Source organism: Nycticebus coucang, chromosome 7 (assembly GCF_027406575.1).
Source record: "Nycticebus coucang isolate mNycCou1 chromosome 7, mNycCou1.pri, whole genome shotgun sequence".
Taxonomy (NCBI): domain Eukaryota; kingdom Metazoa; phylum Chordata; class Mammalia; order Primates; family Lorisidae; genus Nycticebus; species Nycticebus coucang.
In genome coordinates, this window is record NC_069786.1 from 102,818,880 (window position 1) to 102,835,988 (window position 17,109).

A 17,109-nucleotide genomic window follows, 5' to 3' on the forward strand; every position below is an offset into this window, starting at 1 on the left:
TTATGGTCCAAACACATTTTGCTCAATTGTGCCTCATGGCCCCAGCTGAACTCTTGCAAGACTCTGCGTCCCTGAGAAACTTTCCCTGCCTTCCGCAGGCAGAGTTCTCTTCTGGTGCCCGGTCTTGTTTAACTTCGGGTATCTCTAGGCTCTCCTTGTATTCATTTAAATTCTTTCACACGTTCTTGCCCCAACTCACACTTCTGCTCCAGAGCCCGTCAGCCCCTGGAAATGATAGGGAAAAACACAGCTTTTTCTAATCTCACACATTCAACACAGAATACTCACCATGGCACAGAAGACTTCACCTCGCCTCTAAATGTGCGTGGAGAACACTGACCAGGTCTCCAGCTGTCACCAGCTGGTTGTCTTACATTATGATTCTGTTAAATTCTAATACTATCTACCTGGAAATAAAGTGAGATTCCCACAGGTTCAGGGCACAGTTCCACAAGACTGCCCCAGTTCACATGCCAGTGACCTGCACTTATGGCCAATCAGCTATAATTTGGGGTTTCCATGATTTACTCCTTAGGGCCAATTAATTTTCTAGAGCAGTTCACAGAATTCAGGGAAATGCTTGGCTTATACTTACCCTTTTATTATAAAGGACGTCACAAAGGACACTGATGAACAACCAGATGGAAGAGACGTGTGGGGCAAGGTATGTGAGGAGGGTTCACGCCCTCTCTGGGCATACCACACTCCAGGTACCTTCTTGCTTTCAGCAATCCAGAAGGTCTCCAAACCCTGCCCTTTGGGAATATTATGGAAGCCTGATTGAGTAGGCAAGATTAATGACATCATTGGACATTGTGATTAAGTCAACTTCCAGCCCCTTTCTACTCCCTGTTGTTCCCGGGATAGGACTGAAAGTTCTAACCCTCTAACCACTTGGTTGACATCCCTGGGGAGCCATCCCATCCCCTCATCCTGGGGCTACTCAGGCCTCAGCCATCAGTCTTCTCCCTAGCATACAAAAAGACACATCATTTTGGAATCAGGTTTTTGGAGCTGAGTGGAAATGAGAAGAGAACTAAATATATTACTGTATTTCTTATTTTAGACCTGAACCCTGCTATCCACTGCATTGAGGTGGGGGGCACGATGATAGCTCATTTAGTAAGCCAGTATGTATTGAATTGCCACCCATCTCCGAGTCCATGTCACATACTACCAATACAAAGTTATGGATTCTGCCCCTAAGGTTCTCACTGGTTAGCAGCAACGATCACAGGGCAAACAGTGAAAACACCACCATGTGCTTGTCTGCAAATGCAAATGCATAGAAAAAGTAACAGGGCTACTTTTATGGAGAGGAGGAAGATTAGGGTTGGGGGCTTGGGGGCTAACGGAAGCTTCTGCTTTTTTTTATAGTATTTGAATGTTTACACTGAGACTATTTAATGTACTAATTAGGTAATGGATAATATCTGGGTTAAAATAAAAGCACTTTTAGACAACATCAAATGGCAGATCTGGAATTATTGTACAAATGGGAGAATTTGCCAGGGAGATTGGCACAGATTAGGTGCAGAAGGACCATAAGAAAAGGGACAGTTTCTATTTTCTGAGAAGAAGATGGAATCTGAATCCCTGAGACATTTTGGGCAACTATTTGGGGAAGTATTTCAGAAGAAAAGCAAAGGGAGAGAAGCTTAAATCACAAGACCCTTTATGTCTGGGTTGGTGGACAAGGAGCCGTAATGAAAAACATATTTGAGAATATTAACCCCCCTGTCAATTGCTGGTATTGTACAGGGCAGAAACTTTAGTCCTTGTAACTCATGGACTCCTTTTTAGAGGTTCACGATGCCCAACTGTATCTAATCAAAGCAGACTTACACTAAAAGGACTAATGAAGAATATATAAAAATGAAAGCAGTCTCAGCACCCATAGCTCAGTGGTTAGGGCTCCAGCCACATACACTGAGGCTGGCGTATTTGAACCTGACCCGGGTCTGCAAATAACAATGACAACGACAACAAAAATATAGCTGGGCATTGTGACGGGCACCTATACTCCCAGCTACTTGGGAGGCTCAGGCAAAAGAATCACTTACGCCCAAGAGTTTGAGGTTGCTGTGAGCTGTGACGTGCCAGCACTCTACCGAGGGCAACATAGTGAGACTCTGACTCAAAAAAAATGAAAAAAAAAAAAAAAACTTTAAGCAACCTAGATTACTTTTCCTTGCTAAAATAAGAAAATGCAAATTCATTCCCACTCTGCTGATAGTTAGGAACCACATACCCACACAAAACAAGTTAACAAATTCCATCCTATCGAAACAGAACAAAGCTATTGAGTTGCCTTTTGAACAAAAACCCTTTTATTAACGGGTCAGCTAAAATAATGTTTATAACTTTTTAATCTGGGAAAACCTACACCTCCCCCCAAAAAGAGCCAGTAGTTTTCATTTTGTAAAATATCATGATATGCCATAGTGAGTTGTTAGAGGTATTAAGAAACATTGGCATGAAACTGGTGATGGAGGCATTTTATTTGATGTAGTAACGTGGAGAAAATGTTACTCTTGGTTGATTTAATTAATGATCTGGTGGTTCATGACCCATTTTCAATGGTTTATGGGGAAACATTTTTTATTTTACAAAGATGTGTGTTTATATCAATGTGTAATAGTACAATACTGGTTTTCCATTTCTAATACTAATATATATTTCTTGTATTATTGTAAATAAAAGGTTTTTTCTGGTATTTATTTGTTTAGTTATTTTTGAGGCAGTTTTGCTCTCCCACCCCACCTTGAGTGCAGTGGTATTGCCTTAGCTGTCTGCAACCTCAAACTCCTGAACTCAAGCCATACTCCTGCTTCAGCCTCCCGAGTAGGAATGGCTGGGACTCCAGGCATGGACCGTGATGCTAGGCTAATTGTTTCTATTTTTAGTAGAGACAGGGTCTTGCACTTTCTTGGGCTGGTCTTGAACACCTAAGCTCAAGGGATCCTCCCACCTGGCCCTCCCCATTTGTTAGGATTATAGGTGTGAGCCATCAAAACTGGCCTAAGTAAAATTTTTAAGTACAAAGTAAAAGTATTATAATAAAAAAAATGGTAAGGAAATAGTAACATAAAATGTTATGTGAACACAGCAAAAAATTACCAAGTGGTAACACAGATTGAAGTATGAGAAAGCCGTCAATTCTCTAAGTTTCCATCAGCATTTCTGTAGGTTCTAGCATCACGCTTCTTTGCAAAGTTCAGAGAATCTTAGTTTCAGAAAAGTGGTCTTTTCTGTGACCTACACTGTGAATCCCATTTCCCGTTTGTAGTCAAACACCTTCAAAGTTCCGGCTGAAATCTGGCCTCTTCAATGAAAAGAAATGTCTGAAGCTTCCCCTGTCCCAGTGGACTTCTCTCAGTCAAGTCTCACGGTAGTTACATTTCCAATATCTTCCCCCAGCAGGCCACCGAAATGGGTCAGGAGACACAACAGATACGGTGGTACACTTCCCTGGGGGGCCTGGGGAGTCTAACAGGGGCACAGGCAGCCTTGGCTTTTTTCTATCGTAAGACCTCGGGCTAGTCCGGCAGAACTGATCCCATGAGAATACATCTGAAAGCTTTACTTTCCACTCTCGCCCAAGCCACAGCCACTTGGAGAATTTCAGTAGTCTCCTAACTGGCCCATCCTCTTCTACCTTCTCTGCAGTTCCAGTCTCTTCATAGGAGCCAAAGGGACCTCTAGAAAATGTGAATCAAATCGTGTCCTTCAAATGCTTAAAATCCTTGATGGCTTCCCATCATTCCTGGACAATAACCTCACCTTGTCACCATTGCATCCTCCTCCTCCCGAACACATGGCCCATGCAGCTTGCTTTCCTTCTCTTAGCTAACCAGCTCTTCTTCTCTCCCCAGGCCCTTGGCACATGAGTTCTGTTCAGAATGATCTCCCAGCCACTTCATGTGGCTGATTCCCTCTGATTGAGTTCTCAGGTCAAGTGTAGTGTTCTTTCTTTTAAGATACCTTCCTTGACCATCCAGCCCAAAGTGGCCAGCAAGAGGCCAGTTTCTTTCACTTTGTTCTCTTTATTTTCTTAGAGCACTTATCAGGCTGTTATAAGTGTCCTATGTGAGTGTTTATATATGTGCGTGTGTGTGTATCCGTCATTTACATATGTCATAGTATACGTGTAGTGTAGTGTGTGTATAATAACTATAGTACATGTATTCTGAAGGTGGAGGAATACACAGTAGGTTATATACACTACTACTGAGCATGTCTCCATGCTCTGCCTCCAGAATGTGAGCAGCACAAGAGCAGAGACTTTGTACCCCTGGTTCAAAGAGCAGGGTCTGGCACACGTCAGGCATCCCTTACTCAGTATTTGCTAAGACTTATTCCTTGATATGTCTTTTTTACATCTTTTTACTTTCAAACGTTTTGTGTTCTTATGCTTTATGTATTTGTCTTCTACTAATAGCTGGATTTTGTTGTGATGTTCAGTCCAACAATTTGAATTGTAACTGGAGTTTAGTGCATTAATATTTACTGTTTTACTGGCATATTTAGATTTATGTTTATTATCTTTTTTATATTTGAAAAAATCAACTTTTTGATGATTTTTTGCTCATCATTGTAGGATGAATTTTTTTACCCCTTTTTTTTGTCATACAACTTTGAAAATTATACACTACATTTTTATCATGCATATTTAACAAAATCTAAAATTAGTCCATACTCAATCCTTCTCCCAAACAATACAAGGAACTGAGATCACTTTAGTTTTCCTTACTCACTTCCAAATTTGATACTACTTTCCATGGTGTTTCCTTTATTATTATTTTATTTTATTTTATTATTTTTTTTTTTTTTGTAGTTTTGGCCGGGGCTGGGTTTGAACCCACCACCTCCGGCATATGTGGCTGGCACCCTACCCCTTTCAGCCACAGGTGCCGCCCTCCTTCATTATTTTTTGATTGTACAAATTATATACTGACTTTTGTGTTTTATGCATTCAACATTTGTTCAAACTTATCTAAGTATTTATCAGTTTCTTTTCATACATTTTTCATCTCATCTGTTTTCCTTTCTTCCAGAATTAATGTCCTTCAGACGTTCTTCTAATGATAGCCTATTGATGACATTGTTTTGTTTCTCAGAAAAATGTCTTTTTTATGACAAGTTGTTTGTTGGGTTATATGATGTTGGGCCCACAGCACTTTGAAGATGTTCCTCTACTGTCTTTTGGCTTCTACTGTGAAAAGTCAGACATCAGTCTGATTGGCATCCCTTCACCTTTGATCAGTCTTTTCTCTCTGGATACTCTTAAAAATTCTCTTTGTCTTTGATATTCGCTTCTACCTCAGTCTAGGTTTTATTGCTTTTTAAAAATATTATCCTTCTTGGTATATGGTATGCTTCCTATATCCATATATTAATACTTTCATAACTTCTGGGACAGTATGTATGTTAATATGCCTTTTGCCCCTTTTATCTTCTCTCTATGGGACTCTATGTCAGTAAAACTATTTAATAGATAGTTTAGTAGTTAAACTATGCTGCCTCAGCCCTGTTTATTAAACCTTCTAACATGTTTTCTGCTTTGACCTTACACTCCATTCTAGGTATAGGTTGAGTATCCCTTATCTGAAATTCTTGGGACTGAAAATATTTTGGATTTCAATATTTTCAGATTCTGAAATATTTGCACATACGTAATGAGATATTTTGGAGATGAGATCCAAGTCTCAACAAAAGAATTCATTTATTTTTAAATATACCTTGTACATATAGCCTAAAGGTAATCCTATGTAATATTTTTAATAATTTTGCTCATGAAAAATGTTTGTTTATATTAAACCATCAAAAAGGAAAGGTGGCTATCCATGTGGACAATCTGTGGTTGTTTGTCATCACCATAATTCCCAACTCTGAATTCGTACACTATCAATAATTATTTTCTTACTTTTATTTACACGTAAATAACGGTAAAGAATATGACAGTAAAGAATATGAAAAATAATGTATTCAGAGTACTAAGCAGCGCAATAGCATCACCAGAATATAGTATCAGTGGTTCAGCATTAGCAACAGCAAACAAAGGCTTCTGAGGGAATTTTCCACTAGTAGCAACATGTGAGTGTTCAAAAAGATCTGAATTTGGGGGCATGTGGGATTTTGGATTTTTGAATAGGGATGCTCAAACTGTATTAATTTTTTTAGACGTATCTTCTAGCTTCCATTCAGTGTCCAAATCTTGAATATTCCTGCTGACTTTCACTCATGGTGATTTTTTTTCTTTAAGCATCTGGTAATTTCTCTTTGGGAGGTTGTATTTGGTTAACTTTAATATGTGAGAATCTCAAGAAGCCTGATTTGCATGTGCTTTTCCCAGAAAGGATTTAAATTTGCTTCTTCTCAGGTCTAATGGGACACTGCTTACCTGGTATCAATTCATATAATTTCTTGGCTGACAGTTTAATTGATTAGGAGAAAAAATATGATTTAAGACCTCTAAGAGGTCATTCTTATGGTTCAAGAGTCTCAAAAAAAATTATTATATTTTTATTGGTTGTTTTTTTTTTTTTTTTCTATCTATGGCCAGACACAGGACAGCTTTTCTTAGACTTGCTTTGCTTAGGGAAGTATATTTGGGGGATGGAGTTTTTCATTTCACTCTTCTGCTAAGATTGTAGGCTATTTATACATCAATGTTTTAACTCTCCTACCTTTGAACTTGACTCCAAGATCCTTCCAGATAACACATTGCATCACTTCCCCTAGCACCAGATTTTTAGTATTAGCATTTACCTGAAAGGTAATCTCAAGCTCCAAGATTGATTACCTCCCATTATTCACTCAAGGTTTTTCATGTGTTTGTTTTCTGTTTGTTGAAGGACTTTGCTTAAGGATTTCTCTTTATTTCCTATGAACAAATAAATGCATTTACATGTGTTTTATTGGAATTTACTCAAGATCTATTTATATTTTATTGTAAGAATTTTAAGAATTGATGTATTATTTGAAACACAAATCTAGAGCCCAATAATTGTTTGCTAAATTAAAGAAGGAATGACTGATTATCCATTATATTCATAAAGGATATTATATTCATATTGCTGAATTCAAATAAACTATTGGGTCTGATACAGGTTAGAGCACACATGAAGCCAGACATGGTTGTATTTCATTGGATTTGGATATTTTTGACAAGACAAACCAACTTAAAATGCTCCTTAGAAATATAGGGAACAAAGTGGGAGATGGTGTTCATAATATGCTGAGAAAGTTTATAATGGAAAATTCCCTTCAAGATGAAACCACATAATAAAAAGTTCCAGTTATAGATGTAGTTACTAGTTATGGTTTTATTACTCTGTTGAGAGATTTTTATAATGATACATTGTTATAGGGAGAAATAAAATAGGGTTCGCAATGGAGCTTTTATCAGAGTATGATGTGCCCCATCGTAAAATGGGGAAGAAGAGGCTCATCTGGCTGTTGGTTGTCCCAGTCCATATGGACTACAAACCAGATACTGATTTAGAATTCTTTTTGAGTCCCCGGAGTGACCTTCAGAGTGGACTTCTTGTCATTACCACATTTGAGGAGTAGTGCTTGAGAAGGCTGTTTAATGAATCTGTTAGATACCAAACCAAGTCAAAACCAGCCCTGTCCTGTGTTCTTTTTGTACGAATCACCATTGGTGTTGTCATCTTTCTAAAGTCTAGAAATTCTGTTGCTTTTTCAGGGTTTTTGTGTGACATTTCAGGTTTGCACTACTCACGCTGCCACAGAGTTGGCTGAGAGGACAACGTGAGCACCTGGATGAAAGGAGCTCATAGTCAGGTTGCTGAAGAGCTGCCTCGGCTACCAGAGTCAGCGAGGGTTAGGGAAACCCATTGCTTCTCTAGGACCCTACCTTGGTTGGCTTTGGTGAAACAATGTGCCAGTTGTCTACGGTGGCTGACGAAATCAGGAGGCTTTCATTTTTCTTCTTTTCTTCGTGCCTTTTTGTCCTTTGTTTCTGCGAATTGGAATTTTTGGGCATCGTGTCCAGGACTGGCATTGCACACACAACACCCTTGGCTCTAAGGAGGTCGTGAATTTGGAGCATTTCCCAGATTATACATCTGCCCCTCTAGCTCGCATTTTAGAGCATATGGCAGTGGTGAAGGGGGCAGATTAGAAATCATCTCTGTGTTGCTTCCAAAGCATAAGAAAGAGGAAGCACCTTTTTAAATAGCCATAAAGTTGTTGCTTGAATGTTAAAAGAAATTATTTTCTTGTGGATTGTCTTTGGTGAGTTAAAATGTGTGGAATGCATTGCAGGCAGGGAAGCCACCCTGAGTACTATGCAGTAGATTGCTCAGGACTCACACCATTTGAAAGGACTGGAGCAACACCTGCAGGGAGGGGCAACTTAGTATGGCCCATTTATTGCTTTACCTTGTGTTCATTTCTCGAGTGCTGACAAATAATTTTCCTTACAAATTTCATTTCTATATGCAATATTTATTGGAGTAATCAATTTCTTTCAGAGAATATCCGCCATTAGGGCTTCTTCTGAAATGCAAGGATTTTTTTAAATAAAATTCTGGAAACTAAATAAAGAATGCTACCAAAAGGTGACATAGGGCTAGGGTGAGACCTAAGGTGCTTCTTCAGAGGTAATTCTTTATGAATTTGGAAAAATGGAGGGAAAGAGGCAGGTTATTATTCCCTTTCCTGAGCTCGTTCTGAGTCTATCAGTATTTCTTTCAGAGTCTTGTTTAGCCAATTAAAGGCTCTTTCTCTTCTCTCTTCATAGTCTTCATCTTCATTGGCTCCTTCCTTTAATCCAAAGAGGAGCAATCTAAGTAAAAAAGAGATGATGGGACAGAAACAGTGGCATTGTATGGCAGTGGGGAGGAACGCAGCAGGGGAAATCTAAGCAAAAGCAGTGGATATTAGTAAGTGCAGACAGGAACTGTATCCTGGAAGTTTTCCTTGCTAAGGAGTTTCACTTCATCATTTAAATTCCATCTTAAAATGAAAATCAGACCATGTCATTTCCATTCTTAGAAACATTCCATGTGAATCAAGTACATATCCATGTGAAAAAAGAACATTTTAAAGAACTTCCATCTATACCTTGTACCATATAGGAAATTTATTCAAAATGGTTCATAAATCCAAATGTAAAGACTAAGACCATGAAATGTCTCAAAAACAAAAAGAAGAAACTTTAGTTACTTTGGATTAAGAAGAACATTTTAGAACACAATATTGTGTTCTAAAGCACAATTGGGTTTCATCAAAATTAAAAATGCTTATTTTCCAAAAGATTCTGTTGAAAGCCAGGAGCAATGTAACACACCTATAGACTCAGCTCCATAGGAGACTGAGGTGGGTCAATCTCTTGCGCCTGGAGTTGGAGCCTGGCTTCAGCAACATAGTAAGACTCATCTCTAGAAAAAGACAAAAATTATTTTTGAAAAATACTGTGGAGAAAATGTAAAGGCAAGCCACAGGCTGAAAATATTTCAAAAACACATATCCAATAAAGGATTTGTATGTAAAATACATGAAAGTTCTGAACCAAAGGGAACACCAATATTTAAGGATAATGGAAGGGCCAGGTAAACTGCTAAATTATTTTAGATAAGGAATAATAGAATAGGATAGAAATAATAATTGTATTATAAAAAAATTTTGCAGAGATAGGTAGATAGGATTTCACAGTTTCTTATATTTGGGAACAAGAGACCCATGAAGCAAAACCAGGGTGTGAGGAAGAGGCATCTGAAAATGAGAGTCTGGAACTCCAGAGAGATCAGTCAAGGTTAGCAATATGGATTTAGAAGTCATCTGCATAAAGGTAATAGTTGAATCTTGGATTTGTCTACAAGATTGCACAGATTAAATTAAGTAATAATTCTTTAAAGGAGTTAGAAGCCATTAATTTATTTAGTTAACTAAAAGCCTAAGATGAAGGCAAAGGCAGTTACTAGAGTTAATGATCAATCTCATTTTTGCTATTATAATGTTCAGTGGTTTGAAACAACTAGAATTTTTCTCTGAAAATTAGCTGCTGTGTGGAAATGCAAAGTTTCTAGCAGTAACAAATTGGATACCAAGTTGAATCAATTTATATATTTATATTCATAGGGGATCTTAAACACACAAATGAGATCTTTGTTCAAGTTCTTAAATATTAGTGAGATAGGAGTGTATAGAAGTCATGCAATGAAATTTGCACTGATTTTGTGAAAACTGTTATGTTTTCTTTTAAAATGCAATTATATGCTTGTCTATCATATTTGTTGTCTATTTTTTAATCGATGGCAAAAGTCAGCTTATATACATATTTCCACTTAGTAAAAATAAATGTTCAATAAATGATAATACATTCTTCCTGGGGTAGTTATGATAGAAATACACTGCTTATTTTTTCTAGTTTTAATCTTTAGAGATTAGTATTATAAGTAAATTCCTTATTATTTGAAAATACTTTTTCTTATACACATACATACAAGCTACAGGTTTGCAGAGAATGACTTAATTATATCTATTGTAAACAAATAATTCATGTTACATATATATAATATCATGAATTTTAATTTGGATACTCCTTATGCATATTTTTGTTGGCATCATTGCTGACATTTTCACAAAAATTACTTTAAGCTTTTCTGTCCTTGGAACAACTGGAAGAAATATCAACATTGAAATTGAATGGAGGTAACACCCATAACTCACTTCAAGATAAACAAATACTTCATTTTTTCATACAGTGACTAATTGGTTCTGTCAGTCCCAGTGGTATGGATGTAAAGTTAGCATGTTGTTGTGTATAACATACTTACAAGTGCCTTAGACAAGCAAACTCTTCCAAGTAAAAGCATAAAATGTCTATTCACACATGCCTTTGGGGAAGATTGGGGTGGTACATAGAACAGAGGCACTTTCAAGATAGAAGATTTCTATTCATTCAATTTCTAAATGTTAGTGACAATCTGGGATATTGACTTTTGAAGTTAATCTGAAGGGCTCTGAAACTTCTTTTCCTTCCTTGAGTTTTTATGTGCAGATGTGTTTTGACATTGATTCTCTAGCTACAAATGGAATAATTTCTGGATTAGGGTGAAATCTCAGGGTGTTTTTATTTCCTGCTTTCACACTGTTGATACAGTGAGACTTCACTAAAGAGATGTTCAATGTAATATAATTATTTTGATGTCACTCTTAATTGTTTTATTTGCAAAAAGAAAGAAAAAATCTTTTTTTAGAAAACATTAGTAACAAGGAAGATATTTTTTAAAATTAATACTCAGTGCTCTATTCAACACTTGTCATTTATTAATTACAGTAGGTACAAGCCACATGCAAGCATAGCAAAGTTGAAAGACTACTTAAATCTTTGGATTTTTGAGAAGTGGATTTTATCAGATATACATTTCTAAAATTAAATGGACTATCAAGTAGAGCTTAGGTATAATCTGTTCATACAGATTTTTTTTTTTATCGTTTTAGTACTTTATGTGGTATAAAGTGTAAATCTTAAGAGAAGGGCTTTTGATTTTTTTATTAAAAGCAACTTTCACATCCTATGAAGCATCAGTCAGAAAACTCATTAGGAGCATTATACTAAAAAGTTACTAAGATTATACCAATAGAGCCTTGAAAATACAAACCTTCTTCTTAGAATATCCTTTGCCTTTTAGACTTCTATTTCAAAGTAAAAAAAAGTAATTTTTTACTAAATGTCCATTGATCTAATGTCTTGCAGACTCACCAAATAGAGTTTATCTAAGACTAAGATGAAGTTACGTCTAGAATAAATTTTGGCAGCTGAAATGGAATTTGGTAATTATGCAGAAAATTCACTGAGATGCAGAAAATTCACTGAGTGTAGGACAAGAAATAAAGCAAATACTGTTATTTAATTTGAGATGCAGTGATACTTTAAGGAGACATAATATTGAGATGGCAATTCAATATAATAAATAAATGAAAATTAATTCAGTTTTCTAGCTCCTAACTCCAGGTAAACATTATAGTTAAAAAATATAATTATTAGAGTCTTAATTGGAGTCATAGCAACTTGTTGCGTAATTATTTCCTGAGGGCACATGTGCTAACATACAGTACTGAGATGGAGTTAATTCTGGGAAGTACTAAGTCACTGCCCGGACTATAGTAAGTACTGAGTCCATAGTGGCTATAACCAGAGTTGCTGTATCCTGTTCCATCCATGTGTCTCTCTTCACCTTTCTCTCTTACTTCATTCACTCTGACTAATTTCAAGAAATATGATTTTGGCTTTACTAGATTTGAGCTACTGATTCTATTGTATTGGCAATAAAATGGCTCTTTTTAGCCATCCATGGGGAAATACAAAGAAATGGGGACCTCTTGGCCTTTTCTTTGTCACGACACTGGGGCCCGTTTGCTGTCTGTGGAGAACGTATCCTGCTCTGTAAACCCACACCTTGATCTTACTCTGTAAACCCATCTTTCTCTTTCTCAATAAACTTTGTTTCATGCTGCCTTGGGGGTGGGGGGAGAAGGAGAGGAAGAAGAGAGATGGGAAGTGGTGATGTTCTCTTTGCATTCTCTTTGCTGACTCGTCTTAGACCTGTGGTTTTCAGAGTCAGGTTGAAGGAATATGGGTTATGTTCAATGACACGTAGCACTTTTCAGGCTTGTTAGGGAATTGCCTTTAGAGTTGGGGCTGTTAAAAGTCTTTTCAAGAAAAGAATCTTCTCCACCATCTTAATGGCACTAAAGAAGAAGAAAAAGGTAACCTCACAAAATTTAGAATACAGAATATCTGCGGTTATTTTTCAAGAATTTTTTTTTTGGTTTGCTGTTATTGTTAGTTTTTGTTTTATTTTGTTTTGCTGTTTTTTTGGGGTTTTTTTTTTTTTTTTTTTTACTAAAACCCAGACTAGTCTATCCCTTTTGAAACTTTATAAATGCATATCTTGCATATATTTTCATAGGGAAAAAAAATCATACAAAACTCTCCTTTTTTCTTATTTTTCTTTTCGAGCCCCAGTGCTACTTCTCTGTCTTAGCCAACACTGGTAACAGATTCTGTTAACACTGATGTAATCTTACAAATTATGACATAAATGAGGAATGCTTGACTTTTTGCTATTTCCTGATTTTATACGGCGTACTGTAAGGATCCCCTAAATTAATAGGTGTAGTTTTTACAGAGGGTAAAACTTGTGCATAAGAAATAATTAATAACAAGTGATTTATAAATGCAAAACTCTGAAACAGAAAATGACAGATTGTGTGACACAGACAACAGGGCAACGGGGCTTAGAGACAGGCAAGATCAGCGTGGGCTGTATTCATCAAGGAAGGATTTGGCTGGAGCTTTGGAAGGATTGGTTGGATTTGGATCACTCTAGAGGAAAGGGAAAGGCACCCCAGGCAGAGAGTGAGCAAAAGCAAGCTCAGAAGCAGAAATGTCATGCAAATGTCATGGTATGCCCTAATTTTAATGATTTCACAATCCTATGCGGTGCCTTTGATCTCATTGTAATTTATATCAGCAGCAAAGGATTCCAGTTTAGTAGCTGGCTTCATTTAGAGAGAAGGAAGATAAAAGAGTGAATATCGAATAAATACATTCAGCAAATAATTATAGCAAATAAAAAATACAGTATTATAGTTTCTGCCTATTTTAAGCATGTTCTTCAGTCTGGGGCTCGGTTTTAAGAAGACAAAATTCTCAGGGCATCATAAGGAACCTCACACATTTAAAAAATACCTGATCTAATCTCCAAACTAGAGGAAGGTTGTTTTTCTTAATACTGTAATAAAAAGGTCTTCCACCATATTGTATACGACACCAGATCTGTTGGTTATTAATCAAACTCCTAGGCTGCATTTCAGGCCTGCTCTCATCCCAGGGCCTTTAGTGAGTGAGCCCTCAGTGAGCGTAGTCATCTCTCGACCCCTTGCCTCCTCCCATGAGCAAGAATGCTGACACCAAAAGGTCTGCGAATCAACGGCAAGAACTCATTAATACTATTCCAAAGCAGGAACTGCTGATCAACAGGGATTTGATCACCAAGTAAATGAGAGGTTGTGCATCATGATGTCTTGTGACAAACACGCATTAGGAAGAGTAAATAAGCATGAAGACAGACCGATTAAGCTCTGCTCATATAATTGGTCCTTGAAAACACTTTATTCCAATATATTAGGAGAAAAATGAACCTCAACTTGGAAATCAAACTGACTCTGTTCAAACACCCAACAAAAGAATCATTCGAGGTTGGAGGTAAAAGGTCCTGGCAGAAGTCCATATTGATTCAGAGGACTGGTCAGCAATCTTAAGATGTTATATTTAATGAGTATTAAAAATCCACTGGAAATATCACAGAAAGAAAATTGAGTTTCAAGTACATAGAAAAATTTGATTTGAAATCAAGTGGAAAATCTTCTAATGCCACTAGTGTTCTAAGGCAGTCATTTACAGATAAAATATTAAAATACAGGCCAGGCACAGTAACTCGTGTCTGTCAATCCTAGTATTCTGGAAGGCTGAGGTGGGTGGATTGCTTGAGCTCAGGAGGTCCAGACCAGCCTGAGCAAGAGCAAGACCCCATCTCTACTAAAAATAGAAAACAAACAAAGAAAAACTAGCCGAGCTTTGTGGCAGATACCTATAGTCCCAACTACTCAGGATGGAGGCTGATGCAAGAGGGTTGCTTAAGTCCAAGAGTTTAAGGTTCTTGTGAGCTATGATGATACCATGGAGCATCTATCCAGAACAACAGAGAGAGACTGTCTCAAAACAAACAAACAAACAAGAAAGGAAAAATACAGGTCTGGAAGTAGTATTTTTAAAACTTCTGAGATATATGACCATGCCAAAATAACTAAAAGAATAAGCAAAAGGATAATTTTAAGGAAAATGGTGGCAATAGCAGAAAAGAAGACCTCTCAACCCTTTGGGGAAAATACTGAAACGGGTGACGGTTTTATATGGTCTGACTGGAATGGGTGTAGAAGGAGAAAAAGAAAGCCCCTCATTTTAACAATGTCATTAACAAAGTGATAAACTGTCTTAGAAATTGCTTTCTTTGTGGAGTAGAATTTCTCAAAAGGAAGAGAAGATCATATTCTTGGATAAAAGATGTGTACAAGTATGAATGCCAAGCAAATGATTTGCCCTATTAATAAAATAAATATAAATTATCCAGTTTCCAAAAACCCGTGAGGCTGGAAGAATAGGTCTTATTTTATAAAGATGAGCACCTTGGCATACTGGGACAAATAACAAGGACCATGGTGTGCATCCATGCCTATATCACTTTAATATTTCTTAATAGATAAATCATTCAAAAGTCTTATAATTTTTGTACTCAACTTCATGTAAATAGAATAGATAAATTCTCTGAATAGTAACTTATTTTCTTATAATTTTATAATTTCTGAAAATAATGTTCTCAGTGATTGAAAGTGTGTGGGTATTTTACTTAAAACTTTTTGGTACTTAATCCTATGGAAATAATGACACACTCTTATGACTAACTATACTTCTTTAAAATTATTTCCCAATTTAAGTTTTCTTCTTTTTTTGTTTTTCAGTTTTTTTCTTCAATCATGATAAAGCCAGGAGCCTTTTCCAAGTAATGTCTCATGAGTGAAAAGAGAGAAAACCATGTGGGCACCTTGTTAGACTTTCCAAGAACTTTTACACTCAGGCATTTACATTCAAGAATTTCTTTTTTTTTTTTTAAGTTCCTTCAGAGGCAAGTTGGGCTTCTGGGCCACTGATTCTCAATAACCACACTCATACCTGACCCCCCACAAAAAAAAATGCATCACTCCATGACAAGGCATAATTAGTGATTTCCCACTGAACTGGAGTAGTCATTTTAGCTGTCAGAAATATTTTTTTCCTAGTAAGAAAATTTGCTTGCAAAAACAAATTAAGATCTGAAGGGTACTTAGAAGTTGAGCAAGCAAGCAGTATCATATAATACTATAGACTCAATATTTTCTAGGGATTTCTCCTGATAATTTCACAATATTCTAACTCAGTAGTATAACATATAATTTCCTAACATAGAGCAAATAATAACCACAGGTTTTAAGGGATGTCTCAGACCCTCTAGACAGTAAAGCTTTAAATATGGGACTAAATTAATTCATAACACTATTTCTGTCAGTTAGGAATAGGCTACAGATAACAGAAAGCCCTACTATTGGTAACATAAAGTGGTAGAGGTCGTATTTCTCAAATAATTAATAGTCTAGAAATGGGTACCTGGTAGCAAGGAAAAGAAGGAAGGAGAGTTCAGTGGATATGAGATTGGTTGTGTCTTGGCTTCTTCACTTGATCATCTGTGGCGACTCTGGGGATAAGTAAAATGGGAACAGGTGAAAAGAAAGAAAGGATAGAGCCAGCCTTATTTGTTTTATCATGCACTGAAAATCCAATGAACAGTGTGGATGGGGAGAAGAAAAGATAATGAAGAGAGAAATTAGTGTCTGAAAAGCACATTCTAATGAAGTCATGAAATACAAGTTCATGTGTCTTATCTCAAAATATGTATTTAAGAAATTCTGCTATAAATATCAGGAGCTGCCTGCCTCTTTACATTACCCAAAAGAGGTGTTTGTGGCAATATAATAGTCTAAAATAAAATCTCAAGTTGTTTTTAATTCTGAATTCTGTGTTTTAACAATTGAAAAGAGAGAGCTGTGGATGAAAAGTTCCCTTAGATGTCCTAATGAGAGAAAAGAAGTTTAGCAGTGATCTTTTCATATCAATACAAATGTTCAAATGCTAATACAGATAGCTGTATCTTAGTGGTTATGAGAGTGATATTTGCATTAATCAAAAGCAGAGGCTACAATCTCAGATGTGTTAGTGATATTATCTTTATTTAGTCTGAGAACTCCATGAGGAGATAGTCTTAATATGAGTAACTGAAGTTATTGCCTACACTGAAGTTTTCTCTTCCCGAAATTTGTAACGTACACAATGAATTAAACATAGAATGCACTCATTGCTGATAGAGGAAGTCGTATTTGAACAACAGAGGGAGCAGTGGAAATGTGGATGGGAGTGCAGGCAGCAGCCTCCCCACTCTGCTGTTGCTTTCTTTTATAGCAAGCCAGGAGGGCGTCTGA

At 36.7% G+C, this 17,109-nt stretch overlaps 1 protein-coding gene across 2 annotated transcripts in view; it reads left to right on the plus strand.

Moving 5' to 3' along the window:
- PARD3B (par-3 family cell polarity regulator beta) overlaps positions 1 to 17,109 on the plus strand; it is a 1,103,837-nt gene that overhangs the window by 697,565 nt on the left and 389,163 nt on the right. The window lies entirely within an intron of this gene.